Below are 26064 nucleotides of genomic sequence, written 5' to 3'. Positions count from 1 at the left end.
AAAAAAAAAAAAAACAGAAAACAGAAAACAACAACAACAACAAAAAAAAAAACCACAGGCTGTGCCTAGAACTCCCCTCTCTGTGAACCTCATCATCCGAAGAATAGATTCAGTAACCCAACTTGAACCCCAAGGTCCATCCTGAATTTCTCTCCCAGACAAGTGACTCCCAGGCTGGAAAATTCTCTGAATTTCTCTGAAAATGTATGTACACATTTTAAACTATTTTTTTTTCTTACAACTTAGAAAAATGTCAATAAAAAAATTGGCACTGCTTTCTGGCCACTACAATGTTACTATCTGGTGTTGTTTGAGAAGCAGCAACATGGAAGCAGCTTTCTGATTTCATCCTGAAATTCTGAAATTAGAGCACAACCCATCTCAAAGCCAGAAGGGCCATATATGAACTGTGGGCTCACCTCTCATTGCTCATCATCACTCTGCTGTAAAGGCAAAGCGATACCACAGCAGGTGGCCTCTGTTTTTCATGGCAAAAAGCTGTGGAGAGCCTCTGACATCCTGGGTAAACTGAGGTCACTAAAGCACCCATCTAGGGGAGTAGTGCTTTCAGGAGCTTCCCTGGCGATCAGCACATACCGCATTATAATTTGAGTGAATGATTTTGTGAGCCACAGGCCCCAGCCCTCTCCTGTTTCAAGTCAGACGAGTATAATAGCATCTTGCACGGCCCAGCACGTTGAAGCTTAGCACATTCCCGTGCTACGTCCAGTCCACGGAACCATGAGCCAGAAAGTCTGGGTTCAACATCTACCTCTCTACTTGTGTTCTCCTCCTCAAATCACTCAACCTTTCTCACTCTGCTTCCTCATTTAGTGAGAGTGGTGATGACTCTGTGGCTGGGCAATAGTGAAGATAAATGAACGATGTGGAAGAATGTCTTGGTGAGTACTGAGGTGTTGTATATATGTAAGAATTGATTATTACTCCTCAAGAGCAAAGAGCATGCTGTCTATCGTGTCTTGACTGGGCATGGTCAGAGGTCCCAAGCCCGGTATCGTTCACATCCATTAAAGATCCTCCTGTGATTTGGCCTCCTGGTGATGATACAGGAGTTAAGAAGAAATTACTTAGGCAGATAGCAAGGGAATGGGAGTCATCAGTAAGGCTTTTCTTTTTAATGAAAAGCAGCCCCAAATCATTTTCTAACAGAGCAGCCTGCAAGCTGGGAGCTTGCACGGGTGAATGCCAGCAGGAACTGAAGACTAGACATTTTCAAAATGGCGGCTCCACCCTCCCTTCTCTCCCAGCCACGTGTACTGTAAAGGAGCAGACAAGATGTCCCCATCAACTGGGAAGCCCATTTGCATACGATTAGGGTGAGGCAACCAGCCTTCCTGACTAGACGTCATACCTGACCGAACCAATCCGTGAGCCCTATGTAAATCAGACACCACCTTCTCCAGCCTGCCTACAAAATCTGCTGCAGTTCACTGCCTCCCCCCGTTTTCAGATGTCTCTCTGTCTCTCTCTCAAGGAGATGCTCTCCTCTCTCCTTTCTTCTATTAAACTTTACACTCCTTAACCCACCCACATGTGTCTGTGTCCTGAATTCTTTCTCAGCGTGCAACAGTGAACCCCAGGGTATATACCCCAGACAGCATAGCCGCTTCCCTGGGAGACTGGTACTCTTATGTGAAAGGTCGATGTTCAAATTGTTTCAGTGATGCTTGTTCCTGAATTGGTTGCCGTCTCCTCGCTCATTTCAGTCTCTTGGCTAAGAGCACATTTACTTTCACTCCACCTGCAGCCCAGGACTCCAGCAGCGTCCCCTGCATTGCCTATTCACTGGGGGATTGCCACCTAGAAGATGGCATGACAGTGAGGCTTCCACTGCCTCTTCCTGCTTCTCTGCCCTTCTCCAAGCTGTCCTTAGCTCTCTGAGCCTCAGAGAACAGAAGAGAGGATTAAACACTTAGAATTATCCCTTCTAATCTCCACATGTCCATTAAATCCCTCTGTGCCTCTTGGGCCACTGACTCAGCTTCTCTGGGCTTCAGGTCTCAAAACTGATTAGAGATAATGTCACCAGTGAACATTCTCAGGACTTTGTAAAGTTGAACTTATAAAATGTAGAGCATGTAAGATGACAAGGGCCTTAGGAGGGCTGCAGAAATCTGGCCAGTGGAATTTGTAGCATGCCAAATTGAAACTCACTTCTTGAGCATTTTATTTGTACAGCAAAACATTACAAGTTTTCAGTCTCAAATCAAAATCTTAACATTTCTTCCTGGAAGTCCTAGCCAGAGCAATCAGGCCAAAGAAATAAAGGGCATCCAAATTGGAAAAGAGGAAGTCAAACTATCTCTGCCAATGATATGATCTTATACCTAAAAACCCTAGCGACCCCTCCACATGACTCCTAGATTTGATAAATGAATTTAGCAAAGTCTCAAGTTACAAAATCAATGTACACAAATCAGTAGCACTGCTATACACCAACAACGACCCAGCTGAGAATCAAATCAAGAACTTAATCCCATTTACAATAGCTACAACAAAATAAAATTCCTAAGAATATACTTAACCAAGTAGGTGAAAGAACTATAAAATACTGCTGAGAGAAATAACAGATAACACAAGCAAATGGAAATATGTCCCATGCTCATGGACTGAAAGAATTAATATCATGAAAATGACCATACTTCCCAAAACAATTTACAGATTCAGTGCAATTCCTATCAAAATACCAATGTCGATTTTCACAGAATTAGAAAAATTAATCATAAAATTCATGTGAAACCAAAAAGAGCCCAAATAGCCAAAGTAATCCGAAGCAAAAAGAAGTAATCTGGAGGCATTATATTAGCTGACTTCAAATTATATTGTAAAGCTATAGTAATCAAAAGAGTATGGTACTTGTATAAAGGTAGATACATAGACTATGAAATACTACTCAGCCATAAAAAGAATGAAAAAATATCTTTTGCAACAACTAGGATAAAACTGGAGGCAATTATTCATTTTTTTGACATTTAAAAAATATTTAATCCACAAAATAATAAACTCATTGCATAAAACACACAATTGTCTTCATGAAAAATAACTATGGTTTTTGACCAAGTGCTCACAATTACCTATTACTTATCCACAGAACTTTCATTGACCAAATTTTAATCAGGCTTCTCTCCTCCCCATGGGCCCCTAAACTTTGGCTTGCCCCTAAGTTTCAGCAAGCCCTAAAGCACTAAGGTGCGAAACATCCTCCCTTAAAAGCTCCTTCTGAGAACTGGCTAACCACAAAAGAAACATTTCTTGTTGAAGTACCTGATTTCGCCACCTGTTCACCTTCCTGCTTGCCCTCCTCCACCACATAGTCCCTGTCATCTCTGCTTACTCTTTCCTATATACAAAAACAACAACAACAAAAAAAAACACCTTTTTTCTGTTTGATTTTAAGACACTTGCCCATCCTGAGGTCAAAGCATTCTCCTTATTGTAATCATCTTTCCAAATAAAGTCTCTCCTTATCTAAGTCTGGTGTTGTTTCTATTTGGCATTTTTAAAATTTATTTTACTTTAAGTCTGGAATACAAGTGCAGGACATATAGGTTTGTTACATAATGGAGGCCATTATTCTAAGTGAATTAACCCAGGAATGGAAAACCAAATGCCATATGTTCTCACTTATAAATGGGTGCTAAGCCATGGGTACACAAAGGCACATAGAGTGGTATAATGGACACTGGAGACTCAGAAGTGGGGAGGATGGGAGGGAGGCAAGGAAAGAAAAACTACCTATTGAGTACAATGTACACTACTCAGGTGACAGGTACACTAAAACCCCAGATTTCACCACTAAACAATTCACCCACATAACCAAAAATCACTTGTACCCCTAAAGTTATTGAAATAAAAAATCTAAAAAATTAAATATTTCTTCCTTTTAAATTTTCTCACAGCATTTGATCTATAGGATAGATGAAACCACATCTATTTGAACAGTTATGAAAATGAGATCATATTTATTTGAACATTTGTAAGGAACAATGAGGTTATACTTATGTAAATATTCAAATATTATTTGGGCAGCATCTCAGTGTAGCTGCTCAGGATTCAAAGATGAATGAGAAACATTCACCACAAATGAGGAATTGGCCAGATGGTGGTGGAAACAGGTTGTTATGAATGTGACTCCACCCAAAATTCATTTGTTGTAGCCCTAACCCCCAAAGTGATGGTATTTGAATGTGGGGTCTTTGGGAGGTGATTAGGTTGAGATGACGTGGTGAGAGTAGGGCCCGCATGATGAGGTTAGTATCCTTATAAGAAGAGGAAGAGACCAAAGCTCTCTCTCTCCCACATCGTGTGAGCACATGCCAAGGAGGTGGTGCTCTGCAAGCCAGGAGGAAGGCCCTCACCAAGAATCCAACTACATGAGCACCTTGGTCTTGGACTTCCAGCCTCTAGAACTGTAAGAAAATAAATTGTCTGATGCTTAAGCCACCCAGTCTGTGTTTTGTTACAGAGCCTGAGCAGACTTAACATGCAGTTACATAAAATTTAGTGTATTACTGCATCTGGGTGTTCATAGCTATACCTCAGATATACATAGATGCAATGGGAAAACAGGGTAAGGAACAACTTTCTTGCTCAGGGGTGGTCACAAGTAGCTTCATCAAGAAGGTAATATTTAAACTGAGACTTGAATTCATTGATTTATTATTGATTACATATTCATTGAATGTTTACTATGCACTTGGTGCTGTTCTGAGTGGTAAGATTATAGCAGTAAACATATACATTAAACACTTTGTCCTTACACAGTTCACTTCTAGGGGAGGTGAAGTCATAATGCAATAATTTACTCAAGGAATGAGATGCTTCAATCATCTGGAGGGTGAGGTGTCTGAGAGGAATGGTAAGAAACAAGGCATTGTTTCAATGATAAGAAAGGACCAGATTGCGATGGGCCTTCTTTCAGGCCCTTAGGGTTTATTTTCTTGACGGCAAATTTGCAAAGGTTGGATTTGCTTGATGGTGCTTAGGTTTATAATGCTGGAGTTATGGCTGCAAGACCTCTTTTCACACTGAAATTCCTTTGGGAAAAGTCATTTGTATTTGCAAGTTTGCAACTGCATCCCAACCCTTGTTCTTCACCAAAACTTTTGTTATAAATGTCACAGTTGTGGAGTTTATGAGGAGTGGAACCCTCACCATAGAACAGGATAAACTGTGCTGTGCACAGTTATTTTAGGACCAAATAAGCTGAGCTGCATGCTGGTTGTTACACCAGAGACTGTGAGCCTAAGAGCAGAAACTGTTTCGTAAATTGATCATTGAATTGTAGGCATGAAGCCTGATGCCTGGCACATAGTAGCTGATCAACAATTAGCATAAAATATATTACGGAGTTTGCCATTTCTATTGCATGTGATAATTATTCCATTTCAGTACAGCTGTTTAATTTTATTAATTTTAAATATACTGTATACCAGCAATGTTCTAGAAATCATTTTAGGCAACCACTCTACTTTCAAGAAAAGCATGTAAACATAAAATACTTCTGACCCCTATAGTATTAATCTCACCCATGCCTGCTATCTCCTGCTTACATAGAAATCTCCGTTCATTAAGACTACAGGGCTCCCCATGGGAGAGTTTATGCTGACAACTAAGATTTTAGAATCCAATAAAAGAGATAACAATCTCAAATGAAACTAAAAAACTGTACAAACGAAAACACACATTTAAAAAGTAGCTTGAATGACACATTTAGAACAGGGGACCGTGCAGCCCAGGCTTGGGCTGGAGTCACTCTCGCAGACCAGCCATGAAAAATAATGAACACATGGCCAGACATGTCTCCCATCTTCAGGTGAATCTGAAAGGGGATGCAGTGAATAACCACAGCACTGCCTCTCACTACTCTCTTCCCCTTGCCTCTTCCTCCCCATCTTTGTCTCCTGGCTCAGTGACCCTAAGGTTTCCCCACCCCTTTTCCCATGATCCCCCCAAATCCCCCCCAGCCCACCAGCGCCTTGTTTTTGGCCTCTTGCAGCTTTCTTCCCATCTTTATTGTTTTTCCTAATTTCTGTTCTTTCCAAAGCAACGCTCACCCTCACATTTCCAGTTTTGTCTTTACTTCCCCATTGCTCCAATTACTGCAGCCAGAGTCCAGACACCAGACTGTGAGGCCCAGCATCTAAGTCGGCAGCTGCAGAGCGCCCCTGGCTTGAGGTCCAAGCAGGATTCTCTTCATTGTGCAGAGAAGAGGTAAAGATAACAAACACTTGTCATAGAAAACATTTTCCTTTAGCCCTATCACCTATGCAGAGCTGTTTTACTTGCTGAAACTGTCCCAATATCTATTGGAAGAAAATTTTTTAAAAAATTACCTTTTAAAAAAAATATTGTCACTCCTTAAAAGATGCTCTCCAAATAAGGCATAACTGTAATGAAATCCAAAAACCAAAACTGATGTGAGACCAAGTAAACATAGAGGCAGGGGGAATTCTGAGCCAAGAACGAGGAAGCTAAGAAAAGGAAAGGTGGTTGAAAATAAGGCCCGGAGGTCAGGGAGGCCCAGGTTCAAATCCTGAACCCAGAACTTAACATGGGTGGGATTTGGGACTTGTCATTCAATAGTGCTAAAGCTCTGTTTCTTTGCTGTAAAAATAATAGAATAATCTTAAACTGTTAAAGGCATGAAAGAGAAAGTGGTTAGCAAAGAGTTCAGTCCAAACTAAGTGCCCCTTGTATGTTAGTTATTATGATGATAGTGTATATTATAGTCAAACCTCAACTCTAGGCCTGTTTATTTCCAGAACATCAGGTTTTGCATGCATTAACGTTATACAGTGTTTCATATTTTTTGTGAGACCTTCAATTCTTATTATAAAGTTTCTTATTTTTCCCCATTGTTTTATACTTAGATATCATAGCTTATTCTACAATGTACTCTTGGAGTTTTCTATAAGCCTTAAACTGAGATAATTTCAAGTTGCCATCTAGCGGAATACCATATATGAGGTTATTGTCATATGAGCACATACGTCCACACACACACACACACACACACACTTAGATACATATGTGTGTGTATGTGTGTATATTCTTTAAGCCTTAGTTTGCATTATTATTTTAAGTCACCAGCTTCCAGCCAGTTCTCTGACAGTGTCATCACGACAGACAGGCTGAGCTAAGTCCTTTCTAAGGGTGTGCTGGAGGATTTCATATACATTTTTCTATTCATAAAACACTAGTGAAATAATAAGCTATACTCCAGGCAGCCTGAGGAAGTCTTATGAAATTGTTATGATTTGTTTGTGAGATAGAGGACAAATTCCATGGTAATCTTCACCGAATTTTAATAAGGGTGAAAGGAAGACTTAATTAAGGAGTTCTTTGTGGCTTTAAAAAAAAAAAAAAAAAAAAAACACAGCCTCTGCAAGCACTTCCCCATGGCGTCTTATCACTATAGTACAGACACAGTTGCATCCTTGTCGTGTGTGGCAGGGGCTGAGGCACAGAGACACATAAAAATAATGGCAATGCATTTATTTTTAATGACACAACACTGTCTGCTTTTCTTTCAGGCATCTAAGTTCTGTGCTTAGATGTCAGTTGCTGTGTTGAAGCATGGGTCCTATCTAACCGGTTTTCTGAGAATCTTGCCCATTGCACTTTATAGCACTGTTTCCAGAGGATAAATTTTTCTAACTGGGGTTAGGGTGGGGTTGTAAAATAGCATATTTTTGTTTTAAAAATTCGAATGGGGCCTAAGGAGTATTTAAGAGAGTTTAACTCCTGTTGCGACTTCTTCAGCTACTTACCCCTTGGTTGCAACCAGTATAAAAGCTGTGCAACTTGGATGTTCAATGACAAGAACTTAGTGTCAAAAAATTAGGGTACATCCCAGCTGGGCGCGGTGGCTCATGCCTGTAAACCCAGCACTTTGGGAGGCCGAGGTGGGCGGATCACGAGGTCAGGAGATCGAGACCATCTTGGCTAACACAGTGAAACTCCGTCTCTATTAAGAATACAAAAAAAATTAGCCAGGTGAGGTGGTGGACGCCTGTAATCCCAGCTACTCCAGAGGCTGAGGCAGGAGAATGGCATGAATCCAGGAGGCGGAGATTGCAGTGAGCCGAGATTGCTCCACTGCACTCCAACCTGGGCAACAAAGCGAGACTCCGTCTCAAAAAATAAATAAATAAATAAATAAAATTAGGGTACATCCATACGAAGGATGTTTGCCTTTTTGTGCAATTTTGAAAAGTGATCTTGGAGAAGAATGTATATTACCATGAAAACAAGTCCACTAAGTGAAAAGAAAAAAAAAATACAAAGCCGCATGCACTACATGATCTAATTTTGCTTAAAACACAAATCAACAGAAGTGATGTGGAAATGTTAGTATTATGGGTGATTTTTACTTTCTTCTTATCTGCATATTCTGTATTATCTACAATGAAAAGGCATTCATTTTGTACTTATTACAAAAAAAATCTTTAAAATGCAAGCTATGGTTGTGGTTGTAGAGAAGATGGATTAAAGACACTCCACCATGTCTCTCTCACTGAACGCACCTATAATGCTTGAAGAGAATGCAAGAAAGAACTATCTGATGACTGTAATACATGGATGATAACAGGTGGATGGAGAAAGAGAACACACTTTGAAGTCTGCCTGAACCAGTGGTGAGTTTACCATTTTTTCCGTTCAGTATCATCCATCCTGAAATCAAAGGCATCCTGAAGCCCAGAAATCCACACCAGGTGTGGACAGAAAGGCCACAGGGAGAAGACTTCTCTTGCTCTTGTCTCCCACAGCAATGCCCAAGCAACACTCCAGTGGCACTGGCAGCAGCATTGACAGCAATAACAGCAGTCATGCACCTAAAACTCTGAGGAAAGGGAACTCTTCTTCCTTATCAAAAGAACTGTGGTCCTTTGAATTTTCAGTGGATACACACTGCTATATGTGTTTTGCCTCTGTCTCCTCCTGCCATTTGGTCCTGGACATAGGCACAGTTGCAGTAAGTTTGCATGATATTGGGGAAAATATAACTCTAGATTTCTAGCCAGAGAACTGAGAAGAGAGGATGCAGGGAATAAGTGTACATTGGTGAAATCACAGAGAGGAGAGGGATCAAGAGCGTGACGCCATAAAGTTGTGTATGAACTCCTGAGTGCCCCTTCTACCTGTGCATTTGTAAATCTGAACCTTATCAGCATATCACAGGCTTTGAGAATTGAGCTATGGGGCCACAGACTAGCCACTGGGACTGGTCTCAGCAGCAGTGACAATACTTTGAAAATGGAATTATGCCAGACTCAGAGAAGACAGGTCAGAATTTGCAGACCAAATGTAATCAGGGTGATTGCATGCCAAAACAACAGCAACAACAAGAATTACAAAGTTAACATTCTCTTTAGTATTTAAATAAGACCCAGAGTCTCATCATGTCCAGAATATAATCCAAAATTACTTGGCATACAAATAATCAAGAATACCTCATCACAATAAAAAATATAATTAACAGACACCAACTCTAAGGTTACATAAAAGTTAGAATTAACAGACTTCAAAGCAGCTATTACAACCATGTTCCCCAAATTAGATGGTCTAAACATAATGAATAATAGATTTAAAATGTCAGAGTGATTAAAAATAAACCCAAATATATACAGATACTCTCTTTAAGAAACCCTTTTTATATAAGTGGGTTAAAAGTGAAAGGAAGGACTAAGATATACAATGTGTACATTAATCAAAAGAAAACTGGAGTGTCTACATTAATATCAGACGAAGCAGATTTCAGAACAAGGAAAATTACCAAGGATAAACAGAACATAACATAATGGTAAAAGAGTCAATTCATCAAGTACTCCTAATAATCCTAAATGTATATGCACTTAACAACAAAGCCTCAAGCTAAGTGAAGCAAAAACCAATAGACCTAAAGGAAAAGAATGAACCCACAATTATAATGGAAGACTTCAACACTCCTTCTTCAGACATAAGTCAAACAAGTAGTGAAAATCATCATGAATACAGAGAACTGAACATTGTCATAAACTAACTGCATCTAACTAAAATTTATAGAACATCCCACCCAACAACAGCACAATACACAGTTTTTCAAGTACACATGAAACATTTCAGAAGATGGCCTATTATTGTGTCATAAAACAAATGTTAACAAAAGAATTTGACCATCTGACTATTGAACACAATAGAATTAAACTAGAAATTACTAAAAGAAATACAACTGAAAAACTTTCAAACACTTGGAAATTAAATAATATGCTTAAATAATCTATGGGCCAAAAAGAAGACTTCAGGGAAATTAGAAAATATTTTGAACTGAATGAAATAAAAATACAAAATATCAAAATTTGCGAGATTCAATCAAAACAATGCTTGGAGAAAAATGTATAGAATTAACTGCTAATTTTTTTAAAAAATAAAAGTTGTAAGTTGATAAACTAAAAAAATAACAAAATAAGCTAAAAGCAAATGGAAAGAATAAAAACAGTAATCAATGTAATAAAAAATACAAAATCAATAAAAAAATTAATGAAACCAAAAGCTAATTCTTGAAAGGATGAATAAGACTGATAAACCTCAATCCAGACTGACAAACAGAAAACACAAGAGCTTATCACTGCAGACTCCACATACGTTAAAAAGGATAACAAGGGTATAGTACAAACAACTCTATGCACATAAATTCAATAACTCAGATAAAACTTATGGATTCTTTGAAAGCCACAAACTACCAAAACTCACCCAACAGGCAACAAATAAACTGAACTATCCCAAATCTATTAAATGAAGTGAATTCTTAGATAAAAGCTTTCCAAAGAAGAAATCTCCAGGCTTGTCTGCTTTTGCAGCTAAATTCTATCAAATATTTGAAGAAATGACATCAATTCTACATAATCACCTCCAGAAAAGATAAGAAATGAGAACATTTCTCCCCATCCATTTTATGAGGTCAGTATTACCTGGATACCAAAACCAGATAAAGACAATATAAGAATATTTCAGACAAATATTCCTAGTAAATATAAATGCAAACATCTTCAATAAAATATCAGATATATAATAAATACACATGATTAAATATATAACAAATACTAATACACCATAACTAAATAGACTTTGTCCTGTGACTACAATAGTATTAATAGTTCAATATTCAAACATCAGTAAATGTTATTCATCATATTAAGAGACTATAGGAGATAAAACACATGATCATATCAATTGATGCAGAAAAAGAAAATTACAAATTTCAACATCTGTTCACAAATTTTTTTAACTCAAAAAACTAGGAATAGAACAGCACTTCCTTAATCTGGTAAAGAGCATGTCAGCTAACATCATACTTAATAGTGAAAGACTTAATGCTTCTCCCTAAGATAAGGAACAAGGCAAGGATGTCAACTGTTACTACTTCTATTTAACCTCATACTGGAAATCTTAGTGCCATAAAGTAAGAAAGAGAAATGAAGCCAAAGTTTCTTATATTAATAAGAAATTTCAGGAAGGTTGCAGGATATAAGATCAACATACAAAATTCATTGTATTTCTATATGCTATCACTAAACAATTAGAAACTGAAATTTAAAATCAAACATTTACAACACCACAAAATATAAAAATATGTTAATATTTTGTGTAAATATAACAAGATGTGCAGAATCCTTATAGGAAAACTACAAAACCCAACTGAAAGAAATCAAAGATATAAATAAAGGAAGAGACATGCTGTGTTGCTAGATAGGAAGATTTAGTATAGTAGAAATGTCATTTAAAAAATTAAACTCCAGTTTTAATGCAATTACACTCAGAGTTCCAATAGAAATTTTTGTAGACACAGACATGCTGATTCTATAATTTACACAGAAAGGCAAAAGAGGGAAGGAGAGTAGCCAAAACAATGTTGAAAATAAAGAGCAAAATTGGAGAACTCACACTATGGTATTTCAAGAATTACTATAAATCTACAGTAACTATAAATCTATAGTGACATGTTTGTGTCTACAGTACAGACACATACATCAATGGAAAATAATAAACAGTACAGAAACAGACCCATATAAACATGCCCAATAGATTTTTGAGGAATGTGCAAAGGCAATTCAATGGATCAAGGATAGTGTTTTCAACAAACGATGTTGAAATCATCAAACATTCCTTTGCAAAAAACTGAACCTCTGCCAAAACCTTAAACCTTAAACGAAAATGAATTGAAAGTGGTTATAATCTAAATATAAAACAAAACATTTAGAAGAAAACATAGGAGAAAGCTTCATGATCTGACGTTAGGCAAAGAGTTCTTGGACATGATACCAAAAGCACAGTCTATTGAAGAGAAATAATTAACAGATTGGATTTTATCAAAGGTAAACATTTTTTTCTTTAAGATGCCATTGAAAGAATGAAAAGATTACCAGCAGGGAGTGGTGGCTCACGCCTGTAATCCAGCACTTTGGGAGGCCGAGGCGGGGGGATCACGAGGTCAGGAGATCGAGACCATCCTGGCTAACACGGTGAAACCCCATCTCTACTTAAAATACAAAAAAAATAGCCAGGCGTGGTGGTGGGTGCCTGTAGTCCCAGCTACTTGGTAGGCTGAGGCAGAAGAATGGCATGAACCCAGGAGGTGGAGCTTGCAGTGAGCCAAGATTGCACCATTGCACTTCAGCCTGGGCGACAGAGTGAGACTCCGTCAAAAAAAAAAAAAAAAATGAAAAGATTACCTATACAATGGAAGAAAATATTTCCAAACCACACATCCAACAAAGAGCTCATATTCAGAATATATTAAAAAAGAAAAACTCTAAAAACTCAATACTAAGTGTATTAGTCTGTTCTCACACTGCTATAAAGATACTACCCGAGACTGGGTAATTTATAAAGAGTAATTTAGAACTCACAGTTCCACATGGCTGGGGAGGCCTCAGGAAACTGACAATCATGGCAGAAGGTGAAGCAGGCACATCTTACATGGCAGCAGGTGAGAGAGGGCAAGACTGGGAGAACACAGGAAAAACTACCATTTATAAAGTGAGCAGATCTCATGAGAATTCACTCAGGATCATGAGAACAGCATGGGGGAAACCACCCCCATGACCTACCTAATCACCTCCCACAGGGTCTCTTCCTTGACACGTGGGGATTACGGGGATTACAATTCAAGATGAGATCTGGGCGGGAACACAGCTAAACCATATCAAGAAAAAAACACAGTTTAAAACATGGATGAAAGAATTAAGCAGACACTTTATCCAAGGGGAGATAAGGATGATAAATAAGCACATGAGAAAATGCTCAGCATCATTTACCAGTAGGATAATGTAGATTAAAACCATGATCAGCTATCACTACATGCCTATTAAAATGTCTACATCTTTTTTTAAATCTGACAATATCAAGTGCTACTGAGGGTGCAGAACATGAACTCTCATATATTGCTGCTGGGAATGCAAGATGGTACAACCACTCTGAAGAAAAATAGCAGTTTCTTATAAAGCCACACGTGCACCTACTACATGACCCAGCAATTTCACTCATGGGGACTTACCCTAGAGAAACAAAACTTATATTTCCACACGCTCCTGTACATGGATGTTTATTGTGGCCCTATTCATAATTGCAAACTTGGAAAGAACTCAAATGTCTTTCAGAGAAAAGGGCTATTGATAAATGGAACAACCTAGTTAAGTATTTCATTATGCTGAGTAAACAAAGGCAATCTTAAAAGACTACATACTGTTTGATTTTGATTCCACTGATATAACATCTTAGAATAGTCAAAACTACGGTGATAGGAAACAGATCAGTGGTTGCCAGGTGTTAGGGGTTGGGGGAGGATGTAGCTACAAAAGGGAAGTGTGAGATTTTGGGTAGTGATAAAACTGTTTTCTCTTCTATTGTGGTAGTGATTACACCCATCTATAGACATATTAAAACTCATAGAACTCTATATCCATTAAAAAAGTCAATTTTACTGTAAAGCAATTTTAAAAATTTGTATAGGTTATATTTATAGATCTATAAAAATCACACTTATAGACTTATAGATCACATCTGTATACCTATATAAATGTCCAAAAACCAAAATTTGGAGCAGTTCTTTTATTTCATTAACTATCCATAACATAAAACACTGATTAACTCACATTTTTCTGATCAATAATCAGCTATTTTCACCTTTTTTGCTGAAATATTCAGTGTTACCTTTTAGTGTTAGATATTTAGATAAACATAAAATTCATTTCTTGAAAATGTATTTACTGAAGCAGCAGAAACATAAAATTAAAGTGCCAGTGACTTCATGTGATAGAAGTCTAACTCTGCGATTTATTCTTCTGTAGAAGAGAGACACAATGTCCTCCACACAAAAGTTTGACAGATCAAACTTTTCAAGGAAAGGAAGTTACGTGATGAACAGTTTCATGATCATAGTTGTGTACAGCAGCACATTACCATGTTTATCAAGTCGCTGTGTCTAGGTAAAGAACATCCCAAGCAGAGAGAAGACTGTAGGCAAGACTCCTCGGAAACCAAAAAAGGCCATGAGCTGGACCCCCGAGATGGAGGGGCAAGATGTTACCAGAGGGTGTGGGAGGACTGGGCAGAGGTCCAATCACACAAGGGCCAGCTGACTCAGGTAATGGTCCATATTTCATCCTAAGAAGAGTAGGAAATTTTTTTGACAGTGTTTTCAGTAACATGATCAGATTTTTGTGGGGTTTTTTTTTTTTGGTAAAATATACAGAGCATAAAATTTACCATTTTTAGGCATTCGGTTCAGTGACATTCAGTACATTCACATTTTTCTGCAACCACCACTACCATCCATCTCTTGAGCTTTTTATCTTCCTCTCATACTGAAAGTCCTTACTTATTAAACAATTGCTCTCAATTATCTCCCCCTCAACCCCCGGCAACCATCATTCTACTTTCTGTCTCTGAGAATTTGACTAGTAAGTACCTCACAGAAGTAAAATTCTATTTTTCTTTTGTGATTGGCTTATTTAACTTAGTATAATGTCTTCAAGGTTCATCCATGTTCTCAGAATTTCCATTTTATGACTGAATAATATTCGTGTGTGTGTGTGTGTGTGCATTCTATCATCCATCAATGAACACTTGGGTTGCTCCACTTTTTATCAATTGTAAATCATGCTGCTATGAGCATGGGTGTACAAATACCTGTTTGAGTATTTATTTGGGGTATCTACCCGGAAGTGGAATTGCTGAATCATAAGGAAATTCTACATTTAATTTTTTGAGGAACCTCCATAGCATTTTCCATGGTGACGAGATTTGTTTTTAGAAGATTATCCCAGCCATAGTTTGGCAAACAGACGGATGGGTCAGGAATGTTTACAAGGCGATTGCAGGAGCCCAGGTGAGAGACGATGGTGGTGGCTTGAACAGTCAATAAACAGAAAGAGAAGTAGAGAAACCTGAAAAATATTCGCAAGGTAAAAGTAACAGAACATGGAGATGTATTGGATATTAATTGCCTGGGGAGAGGGATTATGTAAGGCACCATGAGCCATGTGGCTTTATTCTTGGGTCAAACAGCAATGTCCAGTGACCATGTAAGCAGGTCAAACATGACACTGGGGGATGTCACTGGAGGCTGCGTGACCATCCAGTCTATGGTTGGCTGCCTGGGGTATGCCATATACTGAGTCCTTAAGGAGATTACGATCTAGTTAGATTTCAACATTTTCTTGACCAAACGCTATGAGTAAAAGGAAGAATAGAAAGAAACTGACTTATTTTTGAAAACCGACAAGTAGGTACCTCTTAGCCTTCCCCTTGTCAAGGTGCAGTGGGGCCCTGTGCACAGCTGCCCCCTGCCTCGGGGACTTCTGACCACATATCACAGAACATTTCTCAGAAAGAGGCCCACTCACAAAGAAAGATAATTCGCAGAAAGGTTAGCAGGTTACCCAAGCTGTTGATGAAATAGTCCAGGTTGCCACAGTTCCTCAGCTGTGTGTGTTTGTTCCTCGTTTGAGTGTGTACAAGCGTTGCCATCGTGCTATAGGAGGAATGGAGTAGGTGGAACTCTCAGCCACAGGGCAGATCTCCCCCTCACCTTCCCACACGCAGACTGTTCATCAGAGAGAGAGAGACCCAAGAAAGCAGCCATACACGTATCCACACAAGGCCAGACGGTGTGCGGCAAAGTTTACATGTCTGCTTGTTTAATCTTCACAATGACTATGTGACATTATTCTGATAGCCTCATTTCCGTCATTATAAAGATGAGAGAAGTGGAAGTTCAGAGACAGCAAGTTATTGCTCAAAGTCACATACCCTGGCGGGGCAGCACCAGGTCCCCTGAACCCCAGGCCCTCCCTCTCACCCTGGCACTCTGCCAAATGACTGGTAATGAGAATATATGCTCTGAAGGAAGATATGAAAAAAATTGCTTCCACTGAGGGTGTGCTGGGACACAGAGGAAGTGGGATCTTAAAGAGAAGGCTTTTCATTGGTGGAGTGGAAGAACAATAGCAGAGTGAGTGCTGTTTTGAGGGGAGTCGGGGAAGAGGATGTCTGGACATTTCAGATCAGGGACAGGAACTCAGATGGAGCTCTGTTGGCAGTGGGGAGCTTTTGAAGGACTTTGAGCAGGAGAGTGAAGTGAGTCAAATACTACTTAGAACCCTCTAAAAACATAACAAGGAATGATAGTCTCTGTTTCAGCTGAGGTCTGATAACAGATGCCATAATCCAAAATGCAGGGTGAGAACATCTTGTGTGACTTACAAAGAAATTCACCAAAAATTTGGCTGTGACTCTTCATGCCTCACCCCTGCTGAGGTGATAACAGGTCAGACATAGAGAAGATTATTTTTAGGAGAAAGCTGTCGGCCTTTATAATGGGTTGGAGATGTGAGGTTGTCAGGGCAAAAATGTATATGTGTCTTGCCTGTGGCTAGATGTGGGCCACATGGAGAGACATCTGCCTGGGTCTTCTTCCTTCCACCCAGGAGAGCTGCCCCCAGTGGAGGGGGAGCAATCGGAAGCCTTCGGTGCCCAGGAGCTGAGGAGGGAACCATGCTGTGATGCCAGTTTTAACCACCTGCCAAGTCTGAAAGTGCTAATTGAGTAAGCATTTCTGTCCCTAATCCCCCATCTCTCCCACTGAATCACAGGCAGCCTGGTGAGCAGGGGAGAAGGTGTAGTAACTCAGCCCCCTCCTAATGCAAGTGGACACCATGCAGTGGGAGAGGGAGGGAATTAGCTTTGTATGAGGATCAAAGTTTTAGTGATCGTGGTGGTGAATTTTATCTGCCAACTTGGCTAGGTACCTTGGTCAGACACCAGTCTAAATGTGGCTATGAAGGTATATTTTGGATGAGATTAACATTTAAATCAGCAAACTTTAAGTAAACCAGATTACCCTCCATAATATGGGAAGGCTTCATCCACTCCACTGAAGGCCTAAGGAGAAAAAGACTGAGGTCTCCCAAAAACAGGAAATTCTGCCTCCAGACTGCCTGTGGGCTCTGGGTCTCAGTGCCCTGCCCTGTGGATTTCAGGCTTGCCAGTCTCCACAATTGTGCGAGTTGATTCCTTAAAATATTAGGTTGGTGCAAAAGTAAAATTGTGGTTTTTGCCAATGAAAGTAATGGCAAGAAACACAATTATTTTTGCACCAACCTAATAAATCGCTCTCTCTCTCTCTCTACGCGTGTGTGTGTGTGTGTGTGTGTGTGTGTGTGTGTGTGTCTTCCTATTGGTTCTGTTTCTCTAGAGAATCCTGATCATTACAATTATTATAGTGGCCTGTGTATTAACCACAGAACTAACACTTTTGTTATCAGAAGATTTTTTTTGTATCATCTAAGAATATGAGGACAGGCTGTGGGGTCTGCTTAAGATTTAAACCAAGGCCTGTGGAAGAATTAGCATCATAGAGCAGATTTGAATGGATGGGGGAATGGATTTTTTTCAATCCTAATAGTTTAGTGCATCAGAACAAAGGAAAATCCAATCAAATGAACTATTTAGAGGAGGAAAGGGCAGAGATCCAGTTGAAGAGGCTGCCTACACATGGCTCAACAGAGATTTCTGCTTCAGCGGTGACAGCAAGAATGTAAAGGTCTGTGAAATGGAAGAAACCCTGAGGAGAATATCTGAGAGGATATGATGGATTAGATGTGAGCCATGCAGTCAAAGAAGTTGAGGAGAGAGAGGGGAGTGATGATATCAAAGAGGTAAACTGGGAAGCCAGAAGCTCTAACGGGGCAGGGAACTGAGAGGATGACCAGGAGACAACATCCAACTAGCACACACAAGCTCAAAACCAAAGGTCTGGAAAAGAAAAACAGGCCTCAGAATCACCAAGAAGGTGTTATAATGGGAAAGGCACAAATTGTTGAGGACTCAGAGGGGAATGACTAGAGGTGGATCCAGAGCTTACGGGGCCTGGAGCTTTTAAAATTTGGGAAGGCATCTTTAAGAAAAGAATGCCTGCAGGCCAGGCACGGTGGATCAAGCCTGTAATCCCAGCACTTTGGGAGGCTGAGGCAGGTGGATCACCTGAGGTCAGGAGTTTGAGGCCAGCCTGACCAACTTGGTGATATCCTGCTTCCACTAAAAATACAAAAATTTTCCAGGCATTGTGGCACATGCCTGTAATCCCAGCTACTCGGGATGCTGAGGCAGGAGAATCGCTTGAACCCAGGAGGTGGAAGTTGCAGTGAGCCGAGATCATGCCACTGCACTCCAGCCTGGGCGACAGAGTGAGACTCTGTCTCAAAAAATAATAAATAATAAAAAAATTAAAATAAATGGAGAAAAGAATGCATGCAAATACAACATGAAGTACACATGTGAGTAATTACTTAAAATCAAAACAAGTTACACATTTTCAAACAGTTGATAAGTACAATCTATACCACAAGATTTTTAAAGATTGCATGATATTTTTAGGATAAACTTTCTGACATCACTTATAATAGTTTTTTCCTATATTTTTGGCTACACACTCCTGGAACCTCTTCACGGGACAAGAATTTTATAATAGTATCATTTTCTATTGATAGAATAGAAAGATAATTCAGTTTTACAGCATGGTTGATGGAAATTTGTTTAGCTATTGATAATTTACAAACATTTCCTTCAACTTCATGATTGTTCTTAGTAATGCCTAGCTCAGGCAAAATCTGCAACTTCACCCACAGAGACACGCACGGGTGGTTGTGTATATATTTCTGCAAATACAGGAATTCTGAGAAATAATCTTTGTCTCAGTTCCCATCAAGATTTTTAAAATATAATTGTATACATTGTACTTTAAGTATCCTTGATAGGCAAGATTATCTGTCTTGAGTAGTCAAATTGTATACATCTGATGACTGGGAGGGTTTTCCAGGGACAAGCAATTTAGCATTGTAAATTACAAGCCATGCGTCTCCTCTGGTAGTCACATACTTACAGAACAAGGTGCCATGGGACACATTCACATCACCATAGGACTTTTGGCCCTGCATCTTTGTGTCATGAGGTCAGCTGACTCAGTGGAGAGAAGGAAAAAGGTAGCCTTCCACTCTGTGGTGCTAATTCCTCCACACCATGTCAGCTGACAATAACTTCATTCACAGAAATGGCTGTAAACCATATAAATGGAACTGACTAAATTTGTACGACTACATTCTCAGGTCAACCTTCTTTAGTTGGATCCCAAAGGTGTTTTTGCTCACTTCACCACTCTCTGACAAGAAAAGAAGTGGAAGGGAGGAGATAAGTATCTTGCAAACATTGCAATATCAGGTAACCATGTGAACACACAACCAGGCCTCCTCCCACAGCCTGGGAAGGAGGGTATGCAATGAGGAGCCCTGAGACTCCGACTCCATTCATTTCATGGTAAATCTGTGACTCATTAGGACAGAACCTAGAGATACAACCATACTTCAGAAATGAGAGACAGAAACAGTGCCATAATTCTGATTTAGAATCATAGTTTCTTTCAGGTGAGTTTAGAAGGCAGATTCTCCTTTCCTTTTAATTTATGCATCAACCATTAATTGACCCTTTGCTAGGCACTGAGGTTATACAAATAAACAAGAATCAGTTCCCTTTTATATGAGATACATAAACAAATAAGCTAGGCTGTGTTCAATAATGGAAGCCCCAAGGAGAGAACTGTGCTCACGGCTGGAGTTGCCAGGGAGGTCCAAAGAAGGCTTTCTAAGGCTGGCGCTCCATTTGAGTACTGAAGGGACCACACAAGTTTGCCAGATGGACAAGGAAGGTGAGTGCTTTCCAGGCAGAAAGCCAGCTGCAAATGAACTCAGGTGAGATGCAGCAGAGCACATTCAGGGAAGGGCAATTAGTGTGCAAAGCCCAGAATTTATGGTGTATGATGCAGCTTGCCTAGAAAGGAGCCCAGTGCAAACAGAAAGGCATGCTGAGGTAGGCAGTGTGAGGATAGCTGTAACAGGGACCCCACAGACAAGAGGTCCAAGGAAGACAGAGCTGCCTGATCTGAATCATTGACAGCAATGATGTGCAACAGCAGTCAGGATTTGGTGATAACCGACTACATACTGAACTTGAGGAAGAGATAAGAGTTCAAATGTAAAGACTTCTTTTAATCAGAACAGTAATAAAATCATTTTATTAGAGAAATTTTCAAGGAAGAAGGAAGGGTAAGACAGTAGTATGATAAACTCCCATGTACCCATCGCCCAGCTTCCATAAGGATCAACACCTTGTCCATCTTGTAGACACACCATTCAAAATTAATTTATAAAACTCCAGTCATTATAAAACTACAGCAACATCACATTAAACTAAATCTGGCCTGATGATACCTCCACAACCGAGTTCTTATGTAACAAACTGCAACCTAAGTGAACTAGCTGAAAGCCTAACTAGGAATATGCTCTTATAACAAATAACTGAGTCTCAGCCAAGCACATCAGCTGAGCTTCAGTCAATCACAGGTGGCTGACTGGGCATGGTTACTCATGCCTGTAATCACAGTACTTTGGGAGGCCAAGGCAGGAGGATTGCTTGAGTCTAGGAGTTCAAGACCAGCTTCAAAAAAAGAAAAAAATAGATGATCAACTGATCCAAACAGGGCAAGATACCGAGCTTCGTCTCTGAACTTCAATTCTGTTTTCTGCCCATAAACGCTTCCTGACAACGTGACAGACTGGAGCTCTTAGCAAATGTTCTGGTTCTGAGAGCTGCCCAATTCTTAAATCGGTCTTTGTTCAAACTCTGTTAAACTCGTCTAAGCATTTTAGTTTAAACAGTAACAATATATGAATTAATACACTTTTGGTGATATCTCAGGTAACTGAGGAGGAAGATATCCAGTGAATAGTGTGGGACAACTAGTTAACTATACGGTAAAATATTAAGTTAGATCCATACCTCATACTATATTTAAAAGTCTTAATAGGCAAAAAGTCTTTAAATGCTGTTAAACATTAAAATAAAATACAGCTGAATATTAGATAACTAATTAGATAATTAGATAACCAATTTATAGTTGGAAAAAACTTTCTAAGCATAAATCTAATAGGAAAATAATTGCAAAATAAAAGATGTACAGTTTTAACCAAATGACTTTTGTAAAACCTTCTGCATGTTAGTGGTAATGAAAAATGGATTGAGAACATTCCCTCTGAAAACTGGCACAAGACAGGGATGCCCTCTCTCACCACTCCTATTCCACATAGTGTTGGAAGTGCTGGCCAGGGCAATCAGGCAGGAGAAAGAAATAAAGGGTATTCAATTAGGAAAAGAGGAAGTCAAACTGTCCCTGTTTGCAGATGACATGATTGTATATCTAGAAAACCCCATTGTCTCAGCCCAAAATCTCCTTAAGCTGATAAGCAACTTCAGCAAACTCTCAGGATACAAAATCAATGTGCAAAAATCACAAGCATTCTTACACGTCAATAATAGACAAACAGAGAGCCAAATCATGAGTGAACTCCCATTCACAATTGCTTCAAAGAGAATCAAATACCTAGGAATCCAACTTACAAGGGACGTGAAGGACCTCTTCAAGGAGAGCTACAAACCACTGCTCAATGAAATAAAAGAGGATACAAACAAATCGAAGAACATTCCATGCTCATGAGTAGGAAGAATCAATATCATGAAAATGGCCATACTGCCCAAGGTAATTTAGAGATTCAATGCCATCCCCATCAAGCTACTAATTACTTTCTTCACAGTATTGGAAAAAACTACTTTAAAGTTCATATGGAACCAAAAAACAGCTCACATCGTCAAGTCAATCCTAAGCCAAAAGAACAAAGCTGGAGGCATCACGCTACCTGACTTCAAACTCTACTACAAGGCTACAGTAACCAAAACAGCATGGTACTGGTACCAAAACAGAAATATAGATCAATGGAACAGAACAGAGCCCTCAAAAATAATGCCGCATATCTACAACCATCTGATCTTTGACAAACCTGACAAAAACAAGCAATGGGGAGAGGATTCTCTATTTAATAAATGGTGCTGGGAAAACTGGCTAGCCATATGTAGAAAGCTGAAACTGGATCCCTTCCTTACACCTTATACAAAAATTAATTCAAGATGGATTAAAGACTTACATGTTAGACCTAAAACCATAAAAACCCTAGAAGAAAACCTAGGCAACACCATTCAGGACATAGGCATGGCCAAGGACTTCATGTCTAAAACACCAAAAGCAATGGCAACAAAAGCCAAAATTGACAAATGGTATCTAATTAAACTAAAGAGCTTCTGCACAGCAAAAGAAACTACCATCAGAGTGAATAGGCAACCTACAAAATGGGAGAAAATTTTCGCAACCTACTCATCTGACAAAAAGCTAATATCCAGAATCTACAATGAACTCAAACAAATTTATAAGAAAAAAAAAAACAACCCCATCAAAAAGTGGGCAAAGGATATGAACAGACACTTCTCAAAAGAAGACATTTATGCAGCCAAAAAACACATGAAAAAATGCTCATCATCACTGACCATCAGAAAAATGCAAATCAAAACCACAATGAGATACCATCTCACACCAGTTAGAATGGCGATCCTTAAAAAGTCAGGAAACAACAGGTGCTGGAGAGGATGTGGAGAAATAGGAACACTTTCTTTTACACTGTTGGTGGGACTGTAAACTAGTTCAACCATTGTGGAAGTCAGTGTGGCGATTCCTCAGGGATCTAGAACTAGAAATACCATTTGACCCAGCCATCCCATTACTGGGTATATACCCAAAGGATTATAAATCATGCTGCTATAAAGACACATGAACACATGTTTATTGTGGCACTATTCACAATAGCAAAGACTTGGAACCAACCCAAATGTCCAACAATGATAGACTGGATTAAGAAAATGTGGCACATATACACCATGGAATACTATGCAGCCATAAAAAATGATGAGTTCATGTCCTTTATAGGGACATGGATGAAGCTGGAAACCATCATTCTCAGCAAACTATCGCAAGGACAAAAAACCAAACACTGCATGTTCTCACTCATAGGTGGGAATTGAACAATGAGAACACATGGACACAGGAAGGGGAACATCACACTCTGGGGACTGTTGTGGGGTGGGGGGAGGGGGGAGGGATAGCATTAGGAGATATACCTAATGCTAAATGACGAGTTAATGGGTGCAGCACAGCAACATGGCACATGTATACATATGTAACAAACCTGCACATTGTGCACATGTACCCTAAAACTTGAAGTATAATAATAATACAATAAAATTTAAAAAATTAAAAAAGAACAATTTAAAAAAAAGAAAGATTGAGAGAAAAGTGGCAAACTAAAAATATGTGTATATATGTTACAAAGAGTTTATTCCTTTACATTATGAAGCACCCTTACAAATTAACAAGAAAAAGACAAATGGAAATTTAACAAAATAGCAGAGAACATGAACAATCCTCAACAGAAACTACTTAAATCACTTTAAATTTAATCACTATTTAAATATAGAAGAAAAAATCAATCTTACTAATCAAATAAATTACAATGAAGCTGAAAGTCCATTGTTGCTTATCAAACAGAAAAAATTTCTTTTTAAAGAGCATGCTTAGAGTTGATGAACTACTGGAAACTGGCAGCCTTATATACCAATCATGGGGGTAGAAAGTGCTATCATCTTTCTGGAGGTCAGTTTGACAGACAATTTCTACCAAGAGTTTTACAAATATTCAGGCATTAACCCATTAATTCCATTTCTAGTAATTATCTTTTTTTTTTTTTTTTGAGACAAAGTCTCACTCTTGTCCCCCAGGCTAGAGTACAATGGTGCGATCTCGGCTCACTGCAACCTCTGCCTCCCAGATTCAAGCAATTCTCCAGCTTCAGCCTCCCAAGTACCTGGGATTACGGCCCCTGCCACCACGCCCGGCTAATTTTTGTATTTTTAGTAGAGATGGAGTTTCACCATGTTGGCCAGGCTGGTCTCGAACTCCTGACCTCAGGTGATCTGCCCGCCTCGGCCTCCCAAAGTGCTGGGATTACAAGTGTGAGCCACCATGCCCGTCCCATTTCTAGTAATTATCTTAAGAAAATAATCAAACATGTATACGAAAATATCTGTATAAGGGTGTTCATCATAGTATTAATGCTAACAGTGAAACATTGGTATATTATTCTGTTCTCCCACTCCTATAAAGGAAAACCTGACACTGGGTAATTTATAAAGAGAAAGGCTTTCATTGGCTCACGGTTCTGTGGGCTGTATTGGAGGCTTGATGTTGGCATCTACTTGGCTTCTAAGGAGGCCTCATAAAGCTTCCAATCATGGCGGAAGATGAAGGCAGGGAGCACGCAGGTCACATGGCTGGAGCAACAGCAAGAGAGAGAGCGAGGGGGGAGATGTCACACACTTTCAAACGACCAGATCGAGTGAGAATTCACTCAACTATCATGAGAACAATACCAGCAGGATGGTGCTAAAGCATTTGTGAGAAATCCACCCCCCTGATCCGATCACCTCCCACCAGGCGCCATCTCCAACACTGGGGATTATATTTCAATATGAGATTTGGGCAGGGACACACATCCAAACCGTACCAACTGGCAACACTGTAAATATTCAGTGGTCAAATATGAAACTATATTGTAAATTGTGGCAAATTTATGCACGGAATATGGCACAGCTATTAAAACATCACATTTTCAAATTCATTAATGGCATACGGCATTGCTGATAATGTATTATAGAAAAGAAAATGACCCACTTTCAATTTTAAAGGGATGTGTGTGTGTGTGTGTGTATATAGTTGCAGTTTTACATATACATGGTTGGCCAGGCGTGGTGGCTCATACCTGTAATCCCAGCACTTTGGGAGGCCAAGACAGGTGGCTTGCTTGAGCCTCAGGGGTTTGAGACCAGCCTGAGCAATATAGCAAGACCTCATGTCTATTTTTTTAATAAAAACAATTAAAAAATAAAAAATACGTACACATGATTATACATAGTAAAAAGACTGGCATTAAATATGCTAAAATGTTAATCTTGATTTTCTCTTATAGCTAGGAATCTGGGTGAATACTGTTATTCCACACATAATTTTCTATATTTTCTACCATGAACAGGCATTACATTTGTAATCATAAAAATAATGTTATTTTGCTTATGGAAGTTCATTTATTTATATTCTGTTTAAAAAATGATTTCAATATTGGAAAAGGAATAGACTCATTACTTCACAAATATAAAAAGCAATATCAAAATCCATAATGTGAATATTTGTTTGCCTGCGGGCCAACTTACCAAATCAAGAACTGCACAAATGAATGAAGTATGCAGCAGATTCAGAGCCTGGTGATGTACTTTGATTTCATACATAATATTGAAACATTTATAGTTATCTCTATAACCCGACCTTAGTGCCCAGCCTCATGAAACCATCTATTTTTCCCTTTTTTGATTAATGTCTTTCCATACACATGTACTGAGGGGTGACTGTCCCCTCAAGGAAGAGGAAATCTACTATACTGTGTACCATGCAAATATTTTTCTAGGCTGAGATTATTACTTCCAGAAATAGGGAGATTACTGCCTTCTAATGTTTTT

At 39.2% G+C, this 26064-nt stretch overlaps 1 long non-coding RNA gene across 1 annotated transcript in view; it reads right to left on the bottom strand.

Annotated features, from left to right (window-relative positions):
- Positions 1–25218, bottom strand: part of LOC103892587 (uncharacterized) — a 33990-nt gene extending 8772 nt beyond the window's left edge. The window contains exons 1-2 of the long non-coding RNA XR_656799.3: positions 24710–25218; positions 12912–13007 (exon numbers count right to left, since the gene is read on the bottom strand). This is a non-coding gene — a long non-coding RNA (uncharacterized LOC103892587). The remainder of the gene's footprint in view (positions 1–12911; positions 13008–24709) is intronic.
- Positions 25219–26064: the final 846 nt, after the last annotated feature.

This window comes from Pongo abelii, chromosome 16 (genome assembly GCF_028885655.2).
Source record: "Pongo abelii isolate AG06213 chromosome 16, NHGRI_mPonAbe1-v2.0_pri, whole genome shotgun sequence".
Taxonomy (NCBI): domain Eukaryota; kingdom Metazoa; phylum Chordata; class Mammalia; order Primates; family Hominidae; genus Pongo; species Pongo abelii.
Note: the sequence above shows the minus strand (reverse complement) of the source record. Positions and strands in the feature narration are given on the sequence as shown.